The following is a 22,044-nucleotide window of genomic DNA, read 5'->3' on the forward strand; positions in this document are numbered from 1 at the left end:
GTGGTCCCAGTCATCAGACTATGGAGACATTGCTGCAAGTAACATCTCTCCATCCTTTGTGGATTAATTAGGAGCAGTGCAGCAAGTTACCTTGTGAAGACTAAGGCAGGGTTCATTTGCCACAGGGCCATGTGGTTGCAAGGGATTGTGGGGGGGTGGTGGTGGCTAATTTTGTTTCCATCACCTGCTAGTGCTCTGGTGACTCACAGAAATGTGACCATACAGACCACAAACCACCCAAAAAGAGAGAAAATATCCCTAAGCCAGAGTCCAAAGCATGACAAATTATTGGATGGATATTTGGCTTGCTAGAGGCACAAATTACCCAGGATCTCCTATTCCGAATGCGTACAACAGAGGGGCTAGTTACAACCAGCTGCTGTGGGCAGCATGCGGTCCTGTCCCTAGCTTGTTATCCATGTTTCCTGGTAACCGTGAGTGATGAGGTGCTTCAGGGAGTCCCACACCCAACTGAGGGAGCTTTCTTATTGAACAATTACTTGTAATAAGTTCTATTGACTTACACACAGACACTGAACTTTCCTTTGTCTAAGCAAGTCTTTTTCTCTGAATAAAACAATACATATATGAATAATCTTGTGTGTGTGAATGGTTAATAGAGATGAAAAAAAAACCCCAGTGATGAATAGAAACTAAGAATTGATCAAATATAATGGGTGGATAGGTGAGTTTCCCAAAATGATGGAGTGAAAAGTTAGGTGTGTGTGTGTGTGTGTGTGTGTGTGTGTGTGTGTGTGTGTGTGTGTGTAAAACAAAGAACTGCATGTTGGTTTCCCCACTAAATGCACATGTTGAAACCCTAATCTCAAGGTCATAGCATTTAGAGATAGAGTCCTTGGGAAGCAGTTAAGTCCTGGGGCAAAGCCTTCATGAATATAATTAATGCCCTTACAAGGAGAGGCCAGAGAGTTTCTAGCTCTTTCGCTGTTTCCTGAGGCTACATTAAGAAATGACTTGTATAAACCAGGAAGCAAGTTCTTATCAGAGGTTGGCCCTACCAACACTTTAACCTTCCTTGGATTTCCCAGGCTTCTAAATCTCTGAGACATTAGTTGTTTAGCTGATCTACCCACACTATGATACTTTGTCTAAGATAGCTATCTCTGTCTCTCTCTCCATGTCTTGTCTCAATGAGGCTTTGTATTATTATATTGTTGGTACACTATAATATGTAATATACAATATATAATATGGATAGGTTCTGTGGGCAAGTACAAGGTCTTCTTGTTATCTTTCTAGAACTCAGTTCATCTAGACCTACATAAATCATTTCATCTCATGACGGGTATTATTTTCTCCGCCGTCCAGGCTTTTGTCGATATTTTTCTATAGGTCACTGATTCTACTTTGGTCCTTGGGGTTCTGATGGCACACTTTGTATCTTAATGGGCAACCAAAGATTGTTTGTGGGGACCCACAACTAAAAATTTCAGCTGTATCAGCTCTCTTTATGACTACCCTATGAAACCATTGTTCTGCCAACATGGTTCTTAAAAGTCTCAGAGAGCCTATCTTCTTTCTTTTGCTAAATTTAGTGATACTCTAATGAGCATTTGGAGATCAAAGCAATTGAAGTCTATCAGAGTTCTTCCTTGATCCCAGGGAAAATGTATGCAAATCGGTTTTGGCCTTAAGGAAAGGGAAAAGTAGAGCTGGGCACAAAGGTGAAAGATGGTCACATTTATTTCTCTTAAGGACAGAAATAGAGAAATATTAGGTAGAGTTTAAATTCTAACACACCAGTGTGTTTTCCAATTTTATTTAAAATCTGGGCTCTTCCTAGGAAAGCAATTAAACCATATCCATCCATCCATCCATCAATTTCGTTTGTTCGTTCCTTCCTTCCTTTTCTTCCCTCCCTCCTTCCTTTCTTCCCTCTCTCTCTCCCTCCCTCCTTTCTTCTTTCCTTCCTTCTTATGTCTATATGCTTGTTTGTTCACTGATGTCTATTTACCCATTCATTCATTCACTCATTCCTGTAAGCCAATGTGGGTTGAGATCAAAAGCAAATAAAAATATATTTTACCTACTGACTATTTTCAATTATGAAAGACTTATATTCCACATTTTCCCCTGCTCTTAAATGCTGGGTAATCAAGAATGGATACTTGACATATGTAATACAATTGTCCTATAGATTCTAGAAAAGAAAATAACACAACATAAGGGATTTATGCAATTTATTCTACGTTGAAAAGGGAAGATATAGGAATATTCTTCAGCAAGTTTTCATCTTTGGGTAACTTTTATCACCTTCTACCTGATGAGATGACTTAAATCTCTTGCACAGTGGAAGGGCAATGGAAGTATATTTTGGGGAATTCCAGTTACTACTAAGGGGGAATTAGTGCATGGAATTATTGCATAACTTGAAGTGTTAGAGTCAGGGAGAGTTTTGAGATGAAAGACAGTAAAAGAAGTCAATTGTGGAAAGCGTTTTGGCTTCCTTCTTTTCTAATAACAGCAGAAATAAGACTTATTGGTACTCCCCTGTGCTAATACATAATATCAATATATTAATATTAATATATAATATAATAAATCGGAGGGACCTACAGTTTTCTTCCACATCATAGTTCACCTATAGGTAGGAGATGTAGCTCTGTGAAAGAGGTCTTGCCTAGATTGCAATGCATGAGGCCCCAAATTCAATCTCCAGTGCTTATTTTTATTTTTATTAATTCACACATGAATTCTATGTTTTATTAATAATTTCATTAGTTTACAAAATTAATAAAAGTAAGGTTAATAAAAGTATGGAACTTCGTAAGTTTTGCCATCTTTATTTCAAAGGACAGTTCTTAAAATATGAATCAACAGTGGCTCATGCCTATTATCTTAGCTACTCAGAAAGCTGAGAGCGGAGAATCATGGTTTAAAGCTAGTCCAATCAGGAAAGTCCGTGATATTCTTATTGCCAATTAATCACTAAAAATCTGGCAGTGGAGCTGTAGATCAAGTGGTAGAGTGCTAGCCTTGAGTGAAAAAGCTCAGAGACACCACCCGGGCCCTGAATTCATACCTCAGGACACACACACACACACACACACACACACACACACACACACACACACACGCACACGCACACGCACACACAGACTCTCTTAAGGAATAGATAAAACATGAATACATGTATATGTGTCTGTATGTGTGTATATATATATATATGTACATATACATATATATTTATATTTTACTTAGAACTTCAAATAGTTCCCTTTATATTGGATCAAAGGCCAACTGAAATAAAGCCTTTGGAAACCATCTTGAAAATATATTGTTTTGTCTTTTACCTCTTGTTAATTATGAACACAAAACAGCAGCATAAATGCCGCAAAGCAAGGGAAAGAACAATAAAGGATTAAAAGGAGGAGAGAAAGGCAAGATAAAGGGCAGTTTTGAAAGCAATGTTATTTTTTATTATTTGGTGCAGAAAACTGTGAAGCACATAAAACAATATACAGGAAGTGGGAAAGATTTCTTCTCATTACTGGCCTTGAGGCAATTTTTTAAGCTGCCATAAACTGACAAACAGACATGATGGATATCATTATAAAATACACTGGCTTGGAAAATGGAGCACAGAATGAAATGGTCCACATCAAAGGTAAAAAAAAAGAAAGGAAGAAAGAAAGAAAGAAAGAAAGAAAAAGTCCTACAGAGTTCTCTCTAAGGGTGAACAGCCCTAAGATTGTTAAAGAGGGATATCGTAAAATTAGCTCCAGCCTTGCATCATTACTTTTCTGCAAGACCATAGGATTCTCTATCACTTATATCATGTGATTCTAAAGTTCACGTCAAGATCCACCAAGTAAAATGAAGGCCAGGAGCCCTCATCTTGTATTTCAATACATTCCCTGTATAAGGAATGGCCTCCAATGTTCAAATAAGGCATTCAAGGGCAAAAGCTATTAATGGAGATATTGCCAGGGTTCAAATGCATTTGGAATGTAATATGTGTGCATTCAGGCCCACAGGGACTGCTTTGTTTGCATGAATATCAAATTATTGCAAAAAAAAGAGAGTAAGAACAAATCTGCCACTCCTCATGCTTTGCTCTGTAGTGGCACACTGCACAGTTAAAGTCAGCCCTCAGCGACTCCTGCAGAGCCGGCACGATGCAGCAGGTGATGATTGACAGCTGTACAATTATTATCAAGCTGTGATTCAACACAGAAGCATCTGCCTTCAACCTCAGCCCGAGGCCTGGCCATGCCTCTCATGTATGGCCACCTGTGGCCATGTTCTCATCTGTAAAGTGGGTATAATGAGATCTATCTGGCATGCTGATTGCAAAGGTAGAATTAAAAGTGGCAAGTGGCTCACATCTGTAATCCCAATCACTCAAAAGTTAGAGATAGGAGGATCGTGGTTTGAGGTTCACCTGGGCAAAACATTACTGAGACTTCTCTCAACAAGTAAGCAGAGCGTAATAAAGAACATTTGCAACTCCAGCTGAATAGGAGGTGTAGAGAGGAGGATGGTGGTCTGAGGGTGTCCCCGGACAAAAAAAAACAGTGGGAGACCTTACCCAAAACTTAAACAAGAAAAGGGCTGGGCACATCTCACGTGGGAAAACTCCTGCCTAACAAGCGTGAGGCCCAGAGTTCAAGCCCCAATAGCTCTCTGGAAAAAAAAAAAAGGAGTCATTGTGTCCATGGACTGTCTTCAGTAGGACGTTCTTTATCACAGGTCTCTTATGGGGATGGCTCCCAGGATCTCAAAGGGCCATGGAGCTGTTTGCTAAGTACCTATTTCCCCTTGTGTGACAATATCTCATTCATGTGGAGCATTCATTTCTCTAGCAAGTGGAAGAACATCCTATGGAGGAAGAAAGACCAGGGAATAGAGGATGGACTTCCGACAAGCTTTCCTGAACACTCTGTCTCTGTTTCTGTCTCTGTTGACTTACATTAGGAAAAGCAGCCTAAAGACAAAGCTAAGCTCATGCAGATACTTTACCTACACAAATAGCTATATTTTAAAAATCCACCAAATGTAGTGTAAATAGCAAGTTTTAAGAACACAGACAAGTAAAGAATTCTTAATCGTTTGCCCTTCTCCATCAGCTGATTTGACTAATCCTAGCAGAGACTAATTTTTTTTCCATTTTTGACTTCTGGTCTCCTAGGACAGTGAGTCCAGGAAATTTGCCTTTTCTTTCATCTCTCCAGCACCTACCAATACGTCTCAGGTGCAGCAGAAATCTAGAAATACTTTCTTTACAAATTGAATATTTCAATTGGAGTTTTTGTTTTTTTGTTTTTTTGTGTTTTGGTTGTTTGTGGGGCTTGAACTCTGAGCCTAGGCGCTGTCCCTCAGCTCTTCAGCTCAAGGCTAGAGCTCTACCATTTGAACCAATGCACCACTTCTGGTTTTCTGGTGGTTTATTGGATGTAAGAATCTCACAGACTTTCCTGCCCCTGCTGGCTTTGAACTGGGATCCTCAGATATCAGCCTCCTGAGAGCTAGAATTACAGGCCACCAGAGCCCGGCTTTCAATTAGAATGTTTTTTGTAGAAATGTTAAATACCTCCTTTGGCCTTCAGGAAAAGTGAAATTTGTCATCAAGAATATTGTTTGAAGGGTATTTTAAAAAAAGTGCCAAGATAGTGACAGATGGAGACACAGGGAACTTTTTGAGCTCAGAAGAACATGAATGCCACAAACTCTGCAATGTAATTAAAAAAAGAGATTAACTGAAGGCCTAGTAGAAAGAAGCAAGTCAGAGTTATCCAACACAGTCTAGCCTAGTGATTAGCTAATTTCACAGTCATTCAGTCTCCTTTTCCTACCACCTCCTCTAAGCCTTCAGAAATCTGGCTAAATAAATAAATGCCCTATGTCTCAAGGTTGTCAAAAGACAGTATAAGTCATGAAAGCAGAGTAAATAATCATGGCATATAGTTTACTGTCTTATTTTACTTATGATATGTTCACAGAATTGTACTCATGATATGTTCACAGAATCTTTTATATATTTGTAAACATTAATGCTGATACTTCCCTGACCAGTTTGATTGAGTCTAGTTGCTGTGGATGCTCAATCTGAAACCCATATACATTGGTTTAAGATTTTTATAAATAAAGCTTGTTGGGAAAATCTGCTTCTGCGTATAATGATGCTACAGCAGTATTTCCTGAGCATTTATAAATGACGTTGAGAGAGGCTGTGATAGTCAGGGTTAAGTGGCGGAAGATATTGTTATTGCATAATTTTTTAAATGATTTTCATACATTCCCCTAAATCTTTGATGCACTTGAAATGTTTCTTGTTTTATTATTTGAAGTAGGGATGCAATTTGTTTTTTGCAATGATTCTCCAGATCTGTGAACACTATTTATTCACGAACTCATACTTTCTCCTTAGATTTCTCATGTCAGCTTTATCATACTGTACAACCCCTGGATTTTAATCAAGGTCTTTTATTCACTTATGTCTGAAGCAGAGATTTCCTTTGTTGTTGTTTTTTATTACCATTCTACCCCGAGAAAAAAATATACAATTCTAGACCTAGCTCTGCAAAATGTCCATTCATATTGTAGAAGGCCAGGCTGGCTTGCATTCCAAACAATCTTACATAAACATTTACAATGGAAATCAAAACGCTTTCCCCCAAGAGAGGGTCACAAGATGCAGGAAGAGAGCTTTAGAGTTAAGCCAGAAATAGTCAAACCCTTGTTCGATATATTTCTAATATTTACCATTGTGCTCTTCTGGTTTACTAACTGTTGTATCCAACTTTTGTAAGGCAAATCCAGCCACGAGGAACAGAGAAGCCACATTTTGAGAGAACGAATCAGGAGTCTTTATTAGAAAGCCCGAGTCTGCAGGGGGACTTCTGTCTCAGAGACCTGCAGCCTGGCGAATACACGTAACACTGTTAGAAAACGGAGCCATGAGAGCCAGAGAGGAAAGAAAGAGCAGAAAAACAATACCAACAAACCGGATCAGCTCCAATGGAGTGCTGAGGTGGGCTACCATGGACTAGAGGAGAACCAGGAGCAGGAGGCATGGCATCATGGCGCCCAAGCTGGTCTTGGCCTAAATAGTGTCATGGTCAGGGGGGTGGGGTCACAGGAAACTGGAGAGTCTCCCAAGTTCAAGGCACAGGACTGACAGGTCCAGTAACCTATTGTCCAAGTTCCCACACCTGCCTCTAGGCATTCAGGCACACTCATCATTGGAGAGGTGGGACTTTAAACTTCCTCCACCATGAAGACAAGATGGCACCAGTTAAACCCAATTCTCTATCTACCACGTGGCCAAGATGGCACCAGTTAGTCCCAGCATCCCCAATATCGAGAGGGTAACAATGGGTTTGAGCTCCAGGATAACAGAGTTGTGAGGGACACTGAGTCTGTTCTTGTGATAGTCAGAGACTTGAACTCTGTGTGCCCCAGTTTCTCTCACACTGAAGTAGAAAAGACAATGGTATCCTCTTGCAAGGTTATAAAAACAAAACCAACAACTGGGATAAACCTAGGCAGTCAAATGTCTGGCCTGTGGTAGGTGAACGAATTCTCTTGATTTCCTATGTGACTTAGGGACTGGGGTGTTCTAAGGTCCTATTATTTTTTTATACAGTCAAATTGTTATTGCCACCCACATTTTCTTTTATGATAACCTTGGTATTACATAGACCTGGATTGATATTCCAACTCCTTGTCTAAGAGATGCAAACCACCTATGTCTGTTTCCTTATCTTGTAAGAAGGGTGTTCTATCAGTTCCTACCTGCAGACTGACTCTACCTGGAGGGATAGAGCCCAGGGCAGCATTGGGCACGAGCTAGCAACCTCAATTAGGACTTGTCCTTCTGTCCAATGGGCCCTAAGTTGTTAGAACTGAGCAGTTCCAGTCACGGAGCAATTTCCCGAGCAGCTTTTCTCCTGGGAGAACTCTCTTCCATTCTATCAACAGGGACCCACAGAGCTAAGCCACTGAGTCTTAAGTAGAATTTTGTGGAAAATCTGTCCCAAATCTCTGTTGACAATAACTCCACAGCTTGGGTTTTCTGGAAAGAAAGAGGGAGGAGAAGGGCTTGGAACAGCAGAGGGCATGCAATGGCTGTAGTGTTTCCGATTTCCTTTGCTTTTTTTTTTTGTTGTTGTTGTTTTGGAGGAAATGGGAAAAACATTCACTTCCTGCTCTAGTTTTCCTGCCCTTTGCCCTTTCCTTCTTGGCTCCTGCCTCTGTCTCCCTTCCTCACTCTCTTTTGCTCTCTCCTTCCTTCTCTCTCTCTCTCTCTCTCTCTCTCTCATCTCTCTCCTCCCCCTCTTCTCTTCTCTCTCTCTCTCTGTGTCTCTCTCTCCCCCTCTACCCTTGACCACGTACCCCCTCGTCTTCCCTCTGGAGTAATGCCTATGGCTGATTCACACACACAGCATGGCCTCTTTCTGTTCTCTGTGTCTTGAGCACCCCGGCCATCATTCCCAGCTACTGTCTCCTCTGTCCGTCACCTTGTACCGCCTGACTGCACTGTGCTCCGGGGACTGAGAGGGTGCTGGCTCGGGGATGGTGGCTCTATCCTGGAGTGATGCTAGTTTTTCTTTTAGACAGCATGACAATTGCCAAATGAAGTTATTGCCACAATACAGGGCAGAGGTCCTTGGAGACGACGTTTATACTCTTTTCGTGGCACCAGAATGACAAATAGATCCGCGATGGAACCCGATGCTGTGGAGCTGCTTATTGTTTCATAATAATAATAGCGAACATTTCTCTAGCCGACTTGTCAGGCTGCACACTCAGCACCCGGCATGATGCTTTTGGCATTGCAGACGGGAGCAGATCTCCAGAGGACGTGATCTGCCTGGGCCCATTTTAGAGAAGCAGCAGCGAACGGAGGCCTGGAAAGCTTCATTACATAGTTTGCAGCGACACACAGCACAGTTAGAAAAGGGTAAAGTCAAGGTTCACAACACACAAAGGTGTCACACAAAGAACGAGCCCATCCACGGGGTGTACTTTCTAACTCCTTTTTTTTTTTAAAGTTAAGATACATTAATTGGGCAATTGTTTCATTGTGACATTTCCATAGGTGCCTCTAACACATTTAGATTAAATTCACACTCTCTTGTGGAGATGCCACGATGAAACCTCCCCCTCCCCCATGTAAGTGATACAAACCAACAACAATTCCACCCCTCGATTACTCTTTTACCTTCCCGTTTTCCTTCCTCTCCCCCATGTTAAACAGTGTTTGCTGGGTTTCACTGTGCTGGTTTTTCACGCATGCCTATACTCTACCTTGACTGCTTTCTCCTGTCTGCTCCCTTCCCTCTGGTCCTACCTCCGCCACCCCCCAAGCCTGCCTTTTATAGTGATTGTTATAGTGATGATTACTACTTAGGTGTAGATTCCGCACAGGAGCCAGAGCTTTGCCATTTGCCTTCCTGCACTTGGTGTTTGTCCGTCTGGGCTTGCTATCAGAGGGATTATACACGGGTCCTTCCCTACCATCCTCAAGACAGGTGCCATGAGGGCTCAGATTAGAACTGTGCCTGTTACAGGCAGAGCCATGCTGACAGGCAGACTTCTCCCTTGAGCGAGCCCTGGGGATGGCTTGAGGGTGGAGATGGCCTGAAGCCACCCTGCAGTCAGTCTTCCTTCTCCCTGACACCTGGAGAGGCCTGCCTAGGACCATGGGATCCATTCCCCCTGCAGAGCCAGGGGGAGCTGCAGGAGGCTTTGCAAACAGTTTCCTTTTCAAACCCACGTTCCCAGGCCTCATGAGAAGGCTTAGGCAGTGCTGTAGCTCCATGGGCTGCTGGGGGGCAGAGGGCCATTGCCAGGCTGGGTGAGTCATTTCCCTCTAAAGTATGCCTTCAAGGAACGTCACCAGCCTGCCTGCTACTTTGCACAGCCAGGGCCCAATGGCTAGGATGAGTTCTCTGAGTTCCTGCCGTCCAGGACAAGACTTTGAAGAAACCAGTGCTGAGGGGAGAGAGCCCTGGTCGTCTCCCACACTTAGCACTCTCCCGAGATATGTCCATTCATGGACACAAGTCTTATATGTCCTTCTGTGCTCCTCTTATAAATGTCTTCAGAGACTCCAGTCACAGGGACAACCGGAGTGACATTTACCAAAATCTGGGGCAGACCTCTTTTGGAAAAGAGCAGTCGATAGTCACCATCGCCAGGATGGGTGTTTATCAACAGATGGAGCACACGAGGACTATGTAGCACGCAGACACAGTGGAATATTATTTAACCAGCAACAGAATGAAATCTTACTGATTGCGGAGCAAACAACAGAGATGGAAGGGGGTGCTAGTACGCTAGGACAGAGACACAGAAAATCCAACATTGCTTGTTCTCACTCATGTAGAGACTAAGAATGCTAATCTTGTAGAAGTCGTGAGAAGAACAGAGATTGCTCGAGACTGGGGCAGTGGCAGAGACAGCATGGTGACAGCGGTGAGGAGTACAGGCCAATGCTCTAGCACAGTGGAGTCACAACGGTGGATGCGATCAACTGTGTATCTCAGGCAAGGTTGTAACTGCCTCTTAGTGCAATAGATCCAACAGGAATTTCCACCACAGAATGCACATGGGTTGGGTCATCCGGTGTTACCAGTGGAAGCCACTGGGTCTTAGGAAGTGGAAAAACCTCCCATGCTCCTGGATCGGAAGGATCAACATCGTGAAAATGGCAACACTTCCCAAGCCAATCTACAAATTCAATGCGATACTGCTCAATATTCCAACCTCATTCTTCAAGGAAATATAAGAGGTAATCCAAAAATTCATATGGAACAATAAAAGACCCTGAATAGCAAAAACGCTCCTCAACGGAAAGAACACTGCTGGAGGACTACCAATATCAAATTTCAAACTTTACTACAAAGCCATAGTAATCAAAACAGCTTGGTACTGGCACAAGAACAGACCTGAGGACCAATGGAATAGAATTGAAGACCCAGAAATGAACCCACAGACCTATAGCCACCTAATCTTTGATAAGGGAGCTAAAACAATAGAATGGAAGAAAGACAGCCTCTTCAGTAATTGGTGCTGGTAAAATTGGCTAAATACCTGTGGAAAACTAAGGATAGATCCTTATATATCACCCTGCACTAGAATCAACTCCAAATGGATCAAAGACCTTGAAGTCAAAGCAGACACCCTGAAAACATTACAGGAAGGAATAGGAGAAACCCTAGGTCTCCTTGGCTGAAATTTTCTCAATAGAGACCCAGAAGCAAAACAAATCAAAGAAAGGGTGGACAAATGGGATTGCATGAAGTGCAGAGCTTCTGCATGGCAAAGGACATAGCTAGCAAGAGCAATAGAAAGCCCACGGATTGGGAGATCTTCACTAGCCATGCAACGGATAAATATACTTGGCTCTGTGGCTCTTAAATATACTAAAATATCTAAAATATACTTGGTTCTGTGTTTCTAAAAGCTGGACCCGCTGGCTCCTGAGTAGGATAAAATATTCCCAAGCCCCTCAAGCTTGGAGAACCTCCAAAGTTTCAAAGTGGGGCCCTGGCAAATCCTTAAGTAGGATCCTGGTGTCTGCAGTGGGCTGTTCTGTGGATTCCACATATATAATAATACATAGTTACTATATAACAATTATATGTACAAGAATAGTCAGTTATGTATAATATATCATACACATATGTATAATAGTACATAGTATTGTATGTATATTGCTTGTGATATTCAAGATGATCTCTATGGCAGAATGTTGTAGAACTGGACCCAGTGTCCTATTTTGGTGTACCCACGGGGTGCCAGCCATGGGGTGTCCAGTTAGGGGGTGTCCTAGGGAGGGGACTAGATGGAGAACAGCTGGTGTATACTTAGGACAGAGTGATACACAGCCGACCTGCTGGGAACCTGGGGGCGGGGGAGAGAAGATTAATTCTGACACACACCTCACACAGAAAAGGGAATGCCGCAGAAATAAAACATAAATGCAATTGACAACCCATCTTCCGCAATCAATAATGCATTCTGAGCGGCCATCTTCCTGCAGGTTTTGGCAGTGTGTCCCTTTGATGTCTGGGGGCCGTGACACCGTGCAGAGTCTGCAGCGGGAGGAAGAGTCTGTGAAATCATTTCTGTGGATGCCCAGTGGCCTACTTCCCTTCACTCTTCCCACAGTTAGCCACATTTTCTGCTCCCCAACACTTGTGAGTGGACGTATTTATCTTCCTGTAGTCGGGCATGAGTGGATAGTGCAACGGTAGCTCACCTGCTCCTGTTTATAAAACTGCAGGAAGAAAGCCGTGCTTCCCGGGCAGGCTGGGGAGATGGATGACAGTTCTCAGAACTGGCAACGACACCTGGAGCAGAGGCTCCTTAATCTTCTGGCAGAGTCACAGGCGCCTGGGGCTCCCTGCATCCAGGGTATGGAATGTTCTAGCAGCAGCAGCCATGTTCACCTCTCAGGAGAGGCAGCTGAATAAACGCTGTTGAACTCAGGCGGTGTATTTCATTGGGAAAGGACTCCGGTACATAGTTCCCCCTGACATCCTGTGTATTTCAAATCACTATCAATAAGCACTTAAATTGACATTTTTTTGTGGGGGGAGGATAATTTTCCAGTAGGCTTCACCATCACATGTGAGATGAACCTCGTAATGGCTATGAGACCCTGGCCCAGGTATTGGCGAGCTATCTCAGTGATGGCCCCAAAGGATAATGCTTTTCTTAGATGTCCACGCCCTTGGTCCTCACACCATTCTTTCAGAAGGGGCCGTCTGCATTGCTGAAGCCCCTTAATAATCGCTAGTGTGTTTTACTCGGGGAAAGGAGAAGGGTATTACAGAGACAGAAATGAGCACCTGGAAAGCATCCACGAGGGAGAGCCAGGGAAGAATAAATATCTTGTAATTCCTCTTTCAGCCAGGCAACAGAAGGCAGTAGAATGGGGAATCCAATCACACACCCGGGAGCACCGATATGGCAGGTTCTCAAAAGGTAACTCCTACTGGGGATACCTGCTTAGAACCTTGTGATCAGAGGCAATCTGTCCACAGTACTCTGGAGGCTAATGTGCAAGGAAATGGAGCCATGAGATCATGAACAAGTAACAATAGGTTTCAACACGTGAGCAGGTTGAATCTGCTGGGTGCTGGTGACTCACACCTGCCATCCTAGCTACTCAGGAGGCTGAGGCCCGAGGATCACAATGGAAAGCCAGCCAAGCACCAAAGTCTATGAGAATCTTGTCTCCTATTAATCAGCAAAAAGTCAGAAACTGATGGGTGGCTCAAGTGGTAGTGCACCAGCCTTGCGTGGAATAAGTCAAGCAAGAGTGCGAGACCCTGAGTTCAAGACCCAGTACTGGCACAAAACGAAAACAACAAAACAACACCACCCCAAATCCAACACGCTCACAACAAAACACCACCCCAAATCTAACACGCTCACAACAAAACACCACCCCAAATCCAACACGCTCACAACAAAACACCACCCCAAATCCAACACGCTCAGATCAGAAAGAAGCACTTCCGAGACAGATTCAGCATGATTTAGTTTTGTTTTGGATGGAGTCCAATGCCTTGTAGTTTTTATTTACTAATTTCTTTGATACTGCCTTTTATCTCGTTGGTATTTCCTATTTGTATAACCACTTTCTAGCAATTTCTAGAAAGAACAAATTTAATATCATTTTTGAAAGAACAAGATATTATATTAAAATATTTTTTGCACTTAAAAAAGTAGTTTAAACTCATTATAGACAGCATGTGAAAATATAATAAAAAAACCCATCACGCACCTACACCTATCACGTCCATTGTCCTTTTAGTATTTAATGTCTCTACCTTAAACACTTAATAAATATTCATTGACTGATGTGGAGCCTAAAAGTCAGAGGAAGATAAACTATTCATATTTGGTATTTATTATAAAATAAAAATATTCTTCCTGCTTGTAGTTCAATTAATAATACATATACAGGGAAATGGGCAAAGCTTAGAAGCAGAGCTTTGCCTAATATGCACCAGGACCTGGACTTGATTTTGATCTCTAGCACTGAAAATTTCTTTCTCTCTCCCTCTCACTCTTTCTTCCTTCTTTTCATCCTCCCTCCCTCCCTCCCTCTTTCCCATTCTCCCTCTCTCCTTCTTTCCTTCCTTTCTCTCTCTTTACCATCTAACAATTATCTATTACTTATCAATAAAACATCTATCATCTATCTTTCACAATCATCCATCTTCTGTCAATCATCAATCATTTATCCACCCATCATCAATCATTTATCAATCGCTTCTCAAACATCTATCATCGTGATGTGCACATACATATATTCATTAGCCATATTATACAGCTGTATTATATATAAAATATATGCACAAATATGACCACACACCCATTTCATGTACACTCGGCACAAAGAATCTATAGATTTATTCTAGAATGGCTGTGGGAATTGTTGTGTACTTTTTAACTGTCCTCATTTTGGTTTTGGTTTTGGTTTTGCCAGGCTAGGGATTGAACCCAGGCCTAGGGATGCAGGTGCGCTCCCACTCGCTCTGTTACTGCACTTCCTATGCGTTCGTGTATACTATGCACCAGACAGGGATGGGAACTCAGGGAGGTTAAATGGACCAAAGTTATGTTGGTAACACCTGGGATTTAAATCCAAATCCATGAAAGTCTGAGCTCCCTAATTCCAAAATTGCCAGGGCTGGGAAGGTGGCTTAGTGGTAGAGCGCTTGCCTCACATGCATGAGGCCCTGGGTTCGATTCCTCTGCGTCACATAAGCAGATAAAAGCCAGAAGTGGTGCTGTGGCTCAAGTGGTAGGGTGCGAGCCTTGAGCTGAAGAGCTGAGGGACAGCGCCCAAGCCCAGAGTTCAGCCTCCACGACCGACAAAAAAAAAAAGTCAGGTCAGTCTTACTAGTACAGCATTGGCATTGTTTCACCTTGTTTACTAACTTTTTCATCAAGAATCTTCCATTGCTCAAATGCCCCATGTTTGTGAAGCTTGGTGTGTTGGCGTGTATGTGGCTCTTCAGACTGGTTCTTTAGATGACTTGGAGGAAGTCATACAAGCGAATGGCATTATCCTGTTATGTTCATCTTAAAGGGCTCCTAATCTTCTTTTATGTCTCATCTAACCTTTTAAAATACAGCTTGGAGAGTAAAAATTTAAAAATAGTCAAACATCTCATTTTTAATATGCCTGACATACTGACTGACATACAATTCGGTGCTGTTCTTCTAGTGGCTTTTTTTTTTTTTGAGACAGGGTCTCACAGAGAAGTATCTCACATTGACTTTGAACTTGCCTCATTTCTGAATGCTGGGATTACAGGCTTGAGCTACCATACCCTGCCAAAAGCGGTTTTATACCAAGACCATGTCCTCAAATGAAGTCTTTTCTATCCAACTAAAAATAATACATCAATAATACTTGGCTTAATTTGTGTCTATTCAAACACAACTTTTCATAGTATCTGAACATTAACAAAAAAGAATTAAGTGGTATGGTTCTTGTCTTGTATCTGTTTATTCTTAGCAATGTAGATCAGATCCTTTTTTGTCCTCTTGTTTCTAAAAATACTCTTCATTTTTGTAAGTATCTGCATTTTACTTCCCAAGTGTAAAAAAATGGTAAAGAAATTTAACGTAGTCGTATATTTAAGTCATTTGTTTCCAGAAACCATAATATTTTGAAATCCAAGGAAGATATTGTAAATACCTAGTCACTAGGTTAAAAAAACATGGAGAGCAAGTTCTGCTAAATAGGGCATTTCCAGTCTATTTGTTTCACACTGAAGCATAAGAAAATTTCAGCTCAAGGATTCTCCCAGGTACTGCCACTCTGCCCTCATAAAGCAAATCTTGTCAACACCACGTTTCCATGTATGTCCAGTTGGAAGGGGTCGCTGAGCTTGATGAGCTCTCCGCGTGACAGGCTTGCTCATTACAGTTCTGATAACAAAGAACAGAAAAATCTCCCCGTGACCAACAGGAACCACACAGCAAGACAAGCACAGAACGGAATCTCACCTCGCATTCTCACCACCATCTCTCTGGACGTTTCCCTCATTGTATGGAGAACATGCGCATCATAACCATTCTCTGTGCATGTTAAAAGATATTTCACTGGCATCAACTAGTTGGACAAAGGGGGTTCACTATGATCTGTCTGCACATGTATATGAAATACCTTCATTGGACTCATCTTCTCCATTTTTCTTACTCATTTCCCCGGTCCCATTTCCTCAATAAGATTAATTCTTCCCTTTTCACCCATATACATAAAGCACTGTGACCATATTCGTTGTCCTTTGCTCCTCATACTTCTTCATTCACAACCACCCTCCTCCCCAATAGACAGGGGGTGCAGCCCACTCTGTCCCTCATTACTCTTAGTGTATGCTCCATGTTCAGAAGGATTTCACTGTGGTATGTCAGCATCTGCATAAAACAGTATTTTCTTGTAGTTTATGTTATTTTTGTCCTTGAGTTTCATCTTGGTATCTTAATTCACATGTGTCACTCGCTCTCCAACATGTTCGCATTCACCAAACGCCTTCAAACAGCCCCACAATTACAGATTATAAAGGCAAAAACATACACATACACATTCACACATGAGAGTCTGTGTGGGTTTACTTACATGTTTATCATTTAGGTCTAGCATTCGTGTGTGAGAGAAAGCATGCAATCTTTGTTCTTCTGAACCTGGTTTGCTTGGCTTAATGTGATGATCTCTAGTTCCATTCATTTCTCTGCAAATGGCATGATTTCATTCTTCTTTCATGGCTATATGATACTCCATTGTATAGCCATACTATGTTTTCTCAGTCCATTCATCGGTTGCAGGGCATCCGGGCTATTTTTATAGCCTAGTTATTGTGAACAGTGCTACAGTGATTATGGCTGTGCAATTGTCTTTTTGTATCCTGACTTACATTCCTTCAGATATCTGTCCAAAAGTGGTCTGGCTGGATTGCATGGTATTTCTATTTTTAGTTTTATGAGGAACCTCCACTTTGAGTAATTTGTATATCAGTAAGTGTCAAGGTCCTGAAAGATTGAAATCTTTCAAGACTGCATTATCATAGGCTGTTCATTAGGAATAGTATGTGCTTTGTAGTCACATTGAAACTGTATGTCCCACTGTATTAAGGACATTTTTTTTAACCAGGATGCTGAACTTCTTCAAAATTTCTATTTGTATTATTGCTATGAAATTAAATAACATTTTCTTCAAAATGGATTTTTACTGAATTTACAATGCCATCTGCAATGATGATAAATATTTTACCTTCCACTCCAATAAGCTTCCCAATGTTTAAATTTGATTGCAATTCTTAGAAGAAATGGACTATTTACTACAATGGCTTAACAAATAATTTTGCATTAAAATAGGCAATGGCTCTGATATAAAATGGCATCATTTAACTTCTGAGACAATGTTGCTACCACCACGATATTACTATTATTTTGCAAATGGAGCTGACATAGTAGTCTTAGCTGTTCTGACTCCTCTGTATGCACAAAATATTGCAATCAAGAGAACAAAGTTAATGGAGACAGTGAGTCAGAAAGTCTAATGTTTTCTGCAACTCAACAAGGATTCATGACTTTGGGACACTGCTGTCTCAAAATAACAACTGTCTTGGAATGGATGTACATTTTGTTGTTATTGTTGTTTTTCAGCACATTTGTGACCTGTGGTTTTCCCCTAGCCTGCTGAAATCTAAATATTGTACAACATGTAACATCCACTTTCTTGATGTTTCAAAATTAAATGTGCATTTTTTTAAGCCCACTGATGTCAAAGGTTTATTTTATAATAAAACCAGAAGACATTAAATACGGGAGTGAAATAAAAGGAGATTTACACACACAATAAATGACAAAGCCTCTGTAGCAAATGTATTCCAGCTCCTCTGTCTCCTCATACTTAACTTTGCATCACTAGCTAGGAATGGTTTGGCCTGCCATTTCCCAGGATCCTCTCTGCTTGTGTGTCTGGAAGCTGGGCTGTTTCATAGCTCTTCCCAAGGCAAAGCACAGACAGCAAACAGGGTACCAAGTGCCCCGCATACATGGAGCATGGTGCCCTCCCCCTCATGCCCAGGACCTGCTGAGGTCACTGTCCTTAGCTGTTCCAGTCACAGAGCGCTCTATTTTATCAGCAAGGGCCCTGTGTGCTGGCCTTGAACGGGAGGTGTTAATTACACCATGTCTCTCTCCTGCTTGGAAAAGGGAGTGAGTTCTCAGCTAGCTGTCTTGTGGCTTTGATTGCATATTTCAGGAAAGCTCTGTGCTCTCACACTTGGGAGCTCAGACACGTCCTTTGCAGGTTCTGGAAGAAGCCAGAAGGACGATGCTGTGCTTCCAAACCTGGTATAATTCACATGAGCGCACGTATTAAAATCGTGCTCTATGAAATTATGAAAAATCTAGACAAATGTCAAACTAGATAAGATCAAATAGCATGCAAGATTGCAGGGATAAACCACAGACTTAAGAGGGGAAAACTATGGTAAGAACATTCTGTGCTGAACTAGGGAGTAATTGCCTATAAATAATGGTGGCTCAGCTTACCTGAAGGCTCAGTTTTGAAGAATAATTTATTTCTGGGCTGGGAAGGTGGCTCAGTGGTAGAGCGCTTGCCTTGCATGCATGAGGCCCTGGGTTCGATTCCTCAGCACCACATAAGCAGGAAAAAAAAGCCGGAAGTGGCGCTGTGGCTCAAGTGGTAGAGTGCTAGCCTTGAGCTGAAGAGCTGAGGGACAGCGCCCAGGCCCAGAGTTCAGGCCTAGGACCAGACACCCCCCCCAAAAAAAAGAATAATTTATTTCTCAAATCAAGATACCACCATTATTTCCAGTAAGATACCAAGTAATTAAATTTTTTGGTACCATTCATTCAAAATACAAGAAAGAGGTTGTCTACAGAAATAAGCAAAGCAAAAAAAAAAAAGGTCAAGATATTATTTTTACTGTTTTGAAGAGTCTGATGTGTAGCTTGAGACAGAATGAAATGTGAAGGAGTATCGATAAAATTTGTGGATTTACATAATCAGTAGATATTCTGGAAGGGATAGGTAGGGCTACGTGCATACCTCATTTCTCCTGAAAGTTTGACCCACTAACTTGAGCATTCTTCCATGGTTTTATACCTATAGTAATTATTACTCTGATTTTAAAAAAAAGTAATAATTGTCCATCTCTCATTGCTTCTATGTTTATCTGAGATTCTCCTGGAAGATTTGTCCCCCCCCCCCCTCTCTTTCCTGTCCCAGCGATCTCTCTGGAGACCATTGCTTCCTTTGATGGGTGAATGGTATTTAGAAACCAAAGTTTGGGTACCAGGTATGCTCCTGGCCATTGAGGTACCACTAGCTGACTGTAGGCCTCCTCAGTGAACCGAGTTGGGAATGAATACGCATCAACTCACGCATCTACATGTCCACAGTTTCCTGTGAGCCCAAGTTAATATCCATATCTGTGCTAATCTAGCGCAGACTTTTCTTGTTATTTTGGGATCGATTTCTGGAATTGTAAGAAACCTGGTTCCTGTTATATACAAACTATTTGTTTACTTGTTTAATTCCAGTACGCGTGAAAATAGTTTCCCAGTTCCTAGCGTTGACCCCTGAGTAAAACAAAATAATAATTAGAGCACAATGCTTGCTTTGCGCTCAGTCTTCAGAATTCTGTCAGAGTTTCTCATGCCAGGGAGGACAAGCCTCTCACTCGCTTGCAATCGCTGTACTTGTTTTCTATGGCGGTGTTAATCTACTGTGATCTGGTGGCTGAAAACATCACCTATATAGTCCAATGGTCCAGACGTCCAGGTGGGCTTTAAATTTGTCCTTTGCAAATGGCCTCACAAGGCAGTCACTAAGGTGTTGATGGATCCCAGGTCTGTCTCAAGGATCTGGGGTGGAATCTGTCTCCAAACTCATCTAGGTTGTTGTAAGATACCAGTTCTCAGTTAATGACTGGGCATGGTGGTACATGCTGCTCATCCCAGCTATACAGGAGGTTAAGATTGGGATGGTCATAGTTCCAGGCAAGACCTGGAGTCATGGGGAAAGAAGTTTATGAGCCCCTGTCTCACATCTCAAACAGAAAAGCGGGGCATGGTGGCATTCTCCTGTTATGTCAGCAGTGGTGGGAAGGATAAATGGGCGGGGTGATCTGTGATCCATGCTGTGGCCTGGGGAAAATGTGAGACCCTAGTCAAAAAAGTCACCAGAGCCAAAAGAGGGATGGTTGTATGTGTAACTCAAGTGATAGAACACCTGCCTAGCACGCGTAAGCTCTGAGTTCAAACCCCAGTACCATAAAAGAATCATTGTTACTTGAATGAAAAGTCCTTGACTTTGATAGCCAGGGTCATTATTGCCTACAGGCAATAATGTCACAGCTAACATCTCTCTCTTTTCGGTTCCTTTGGGTGGAACTGGAGATTTGTATTCCAGACCTTGTGTTTGGTAAAATGGCCCTCCGGGCCTTGTCCTCAGCCCTAGAAACCACATCTTTAACTACAATAATATGACACCATTTTAAGGTTTCCCCAAATGGCAGGATCACCTTATACCAGTATTTGTAGTGAAAAAGGGACTAGACATGCTGCTGTTAAGGAACTAAACCATCATAAATGGCTTTCTGTAAGTACTAAGGTACACACACACACACACACACACACACACACACACACACACAGACACACACACAGACACACACACACACACACACACACACACTTGTTTGGGTGTATTATTGACTTCACTGTCAATTTGGCCTCTCTATCACATTGACTTCTATAAAATATTCATGATTCCTACTGACATCTCCATCTCCAGATGGACTTGAAGGGAATTTCTATAATCTGAATTTTTTTTAAGTGATTTTAAAATCCCATATGCATAAAGCATTCTCCAACCAGCCTCATTCACTTCCTAAGGGTCAATCGTAATTCACAACGTATTCATTTGTAGGGACTGAGTCAAAATTTCAAATATTTCCTGAACAGGCTAGAAAGCTGAGAGAGAATAGTTCATGCTCCATCCACAGAATATTGCTTGAATTAAAAATTAATTCTGACGTTTTCCAAGACAAAAGTATTAAAAACATAAAATAATTAAACCCTCAACTGATTATGTTTACTTACAACCTGATTATTGCAATTTGAATCACTTAATTCTAATAATTTGAGCATGATGCTATTAAAAAAGTAGAATGTTGTCTGTGAAAAACACTGAAAACAAAGAAGAAAGTGTGGACTGATTGGAAATGCATAATTTATGTCTAGTTTATTTAGATAAAATAATTTCTCCCTTTGAGTTAACTACTTCTCATTGTATAAATAAGTAAGAATAATGCACTTTCTTCCCCTCCCTTTATTTTTATTCAAATACATTGCTAAATCAAATATGCCATTTAAGAATGATCATTTCAGAGATAATCATGTTTTTAAAATACTGTAGATATGAATGAAAAAGGAGAAAAAAAATCACAAAGGCACATACTCTGTGGAACTATCTTACTGATTTGGACATAAATGCTTTTCCCTGGTGATTTGAAAGCATTTGTGTGATGTATGGGTTGAAAAAGTATTTAGAAAAATACCTTCACAGACAGAGTGTAAACATGAATCTTGAGACAATATTCATGATTAAGGGCAAAATAATTTTCAGGAAGGAAAAATATTTCCTTCTGTAAGAAGCTTATTATTATAATTGTGCTTCAGATGTTAGAAAATAAGGCAGAATACACGCTTAGGTGAAGTCATTTTCATGATGCATTAAGTTAATAGCAAGACTCACATCTGTTTTTCTTCTCTTCCTACTTAGTCCCATTTTTTTCTTTTTGGGAAAGGGTGGGGGGGTGGGTAGAACGGTGGCAGGAAATGTTTCCTACCACCCACACCCCTACATACCCAAATTTCAAACACCATTTGCATAGAAGTTAATGCTTCTGGGAGCTAATGAATCAAAGCTTACACCACGTGGTTCTTCTAACCCTTCTCCCAGTTAAATCATAGAAAGACTCAGTTCTCTGGAAAGTTAGAGGCAAATGT

Source organism: Dipodomys merriami, unplaced genomic scaffold, assembly GCF_024711535.1.
Source record: "Dipodomys merriami isolate MVZ:Mamm:240054 unplaced genomic scaffold, mDipMer1.0.p SCAF_134, whole genome shotgun sequence".
NCBI classification, from domain to species: Eukaryota; Metazoa; Chordata; class Mammalia; order Rodentia; family Heteromyidae; genus Dipodomys; species Dipodomys merriami.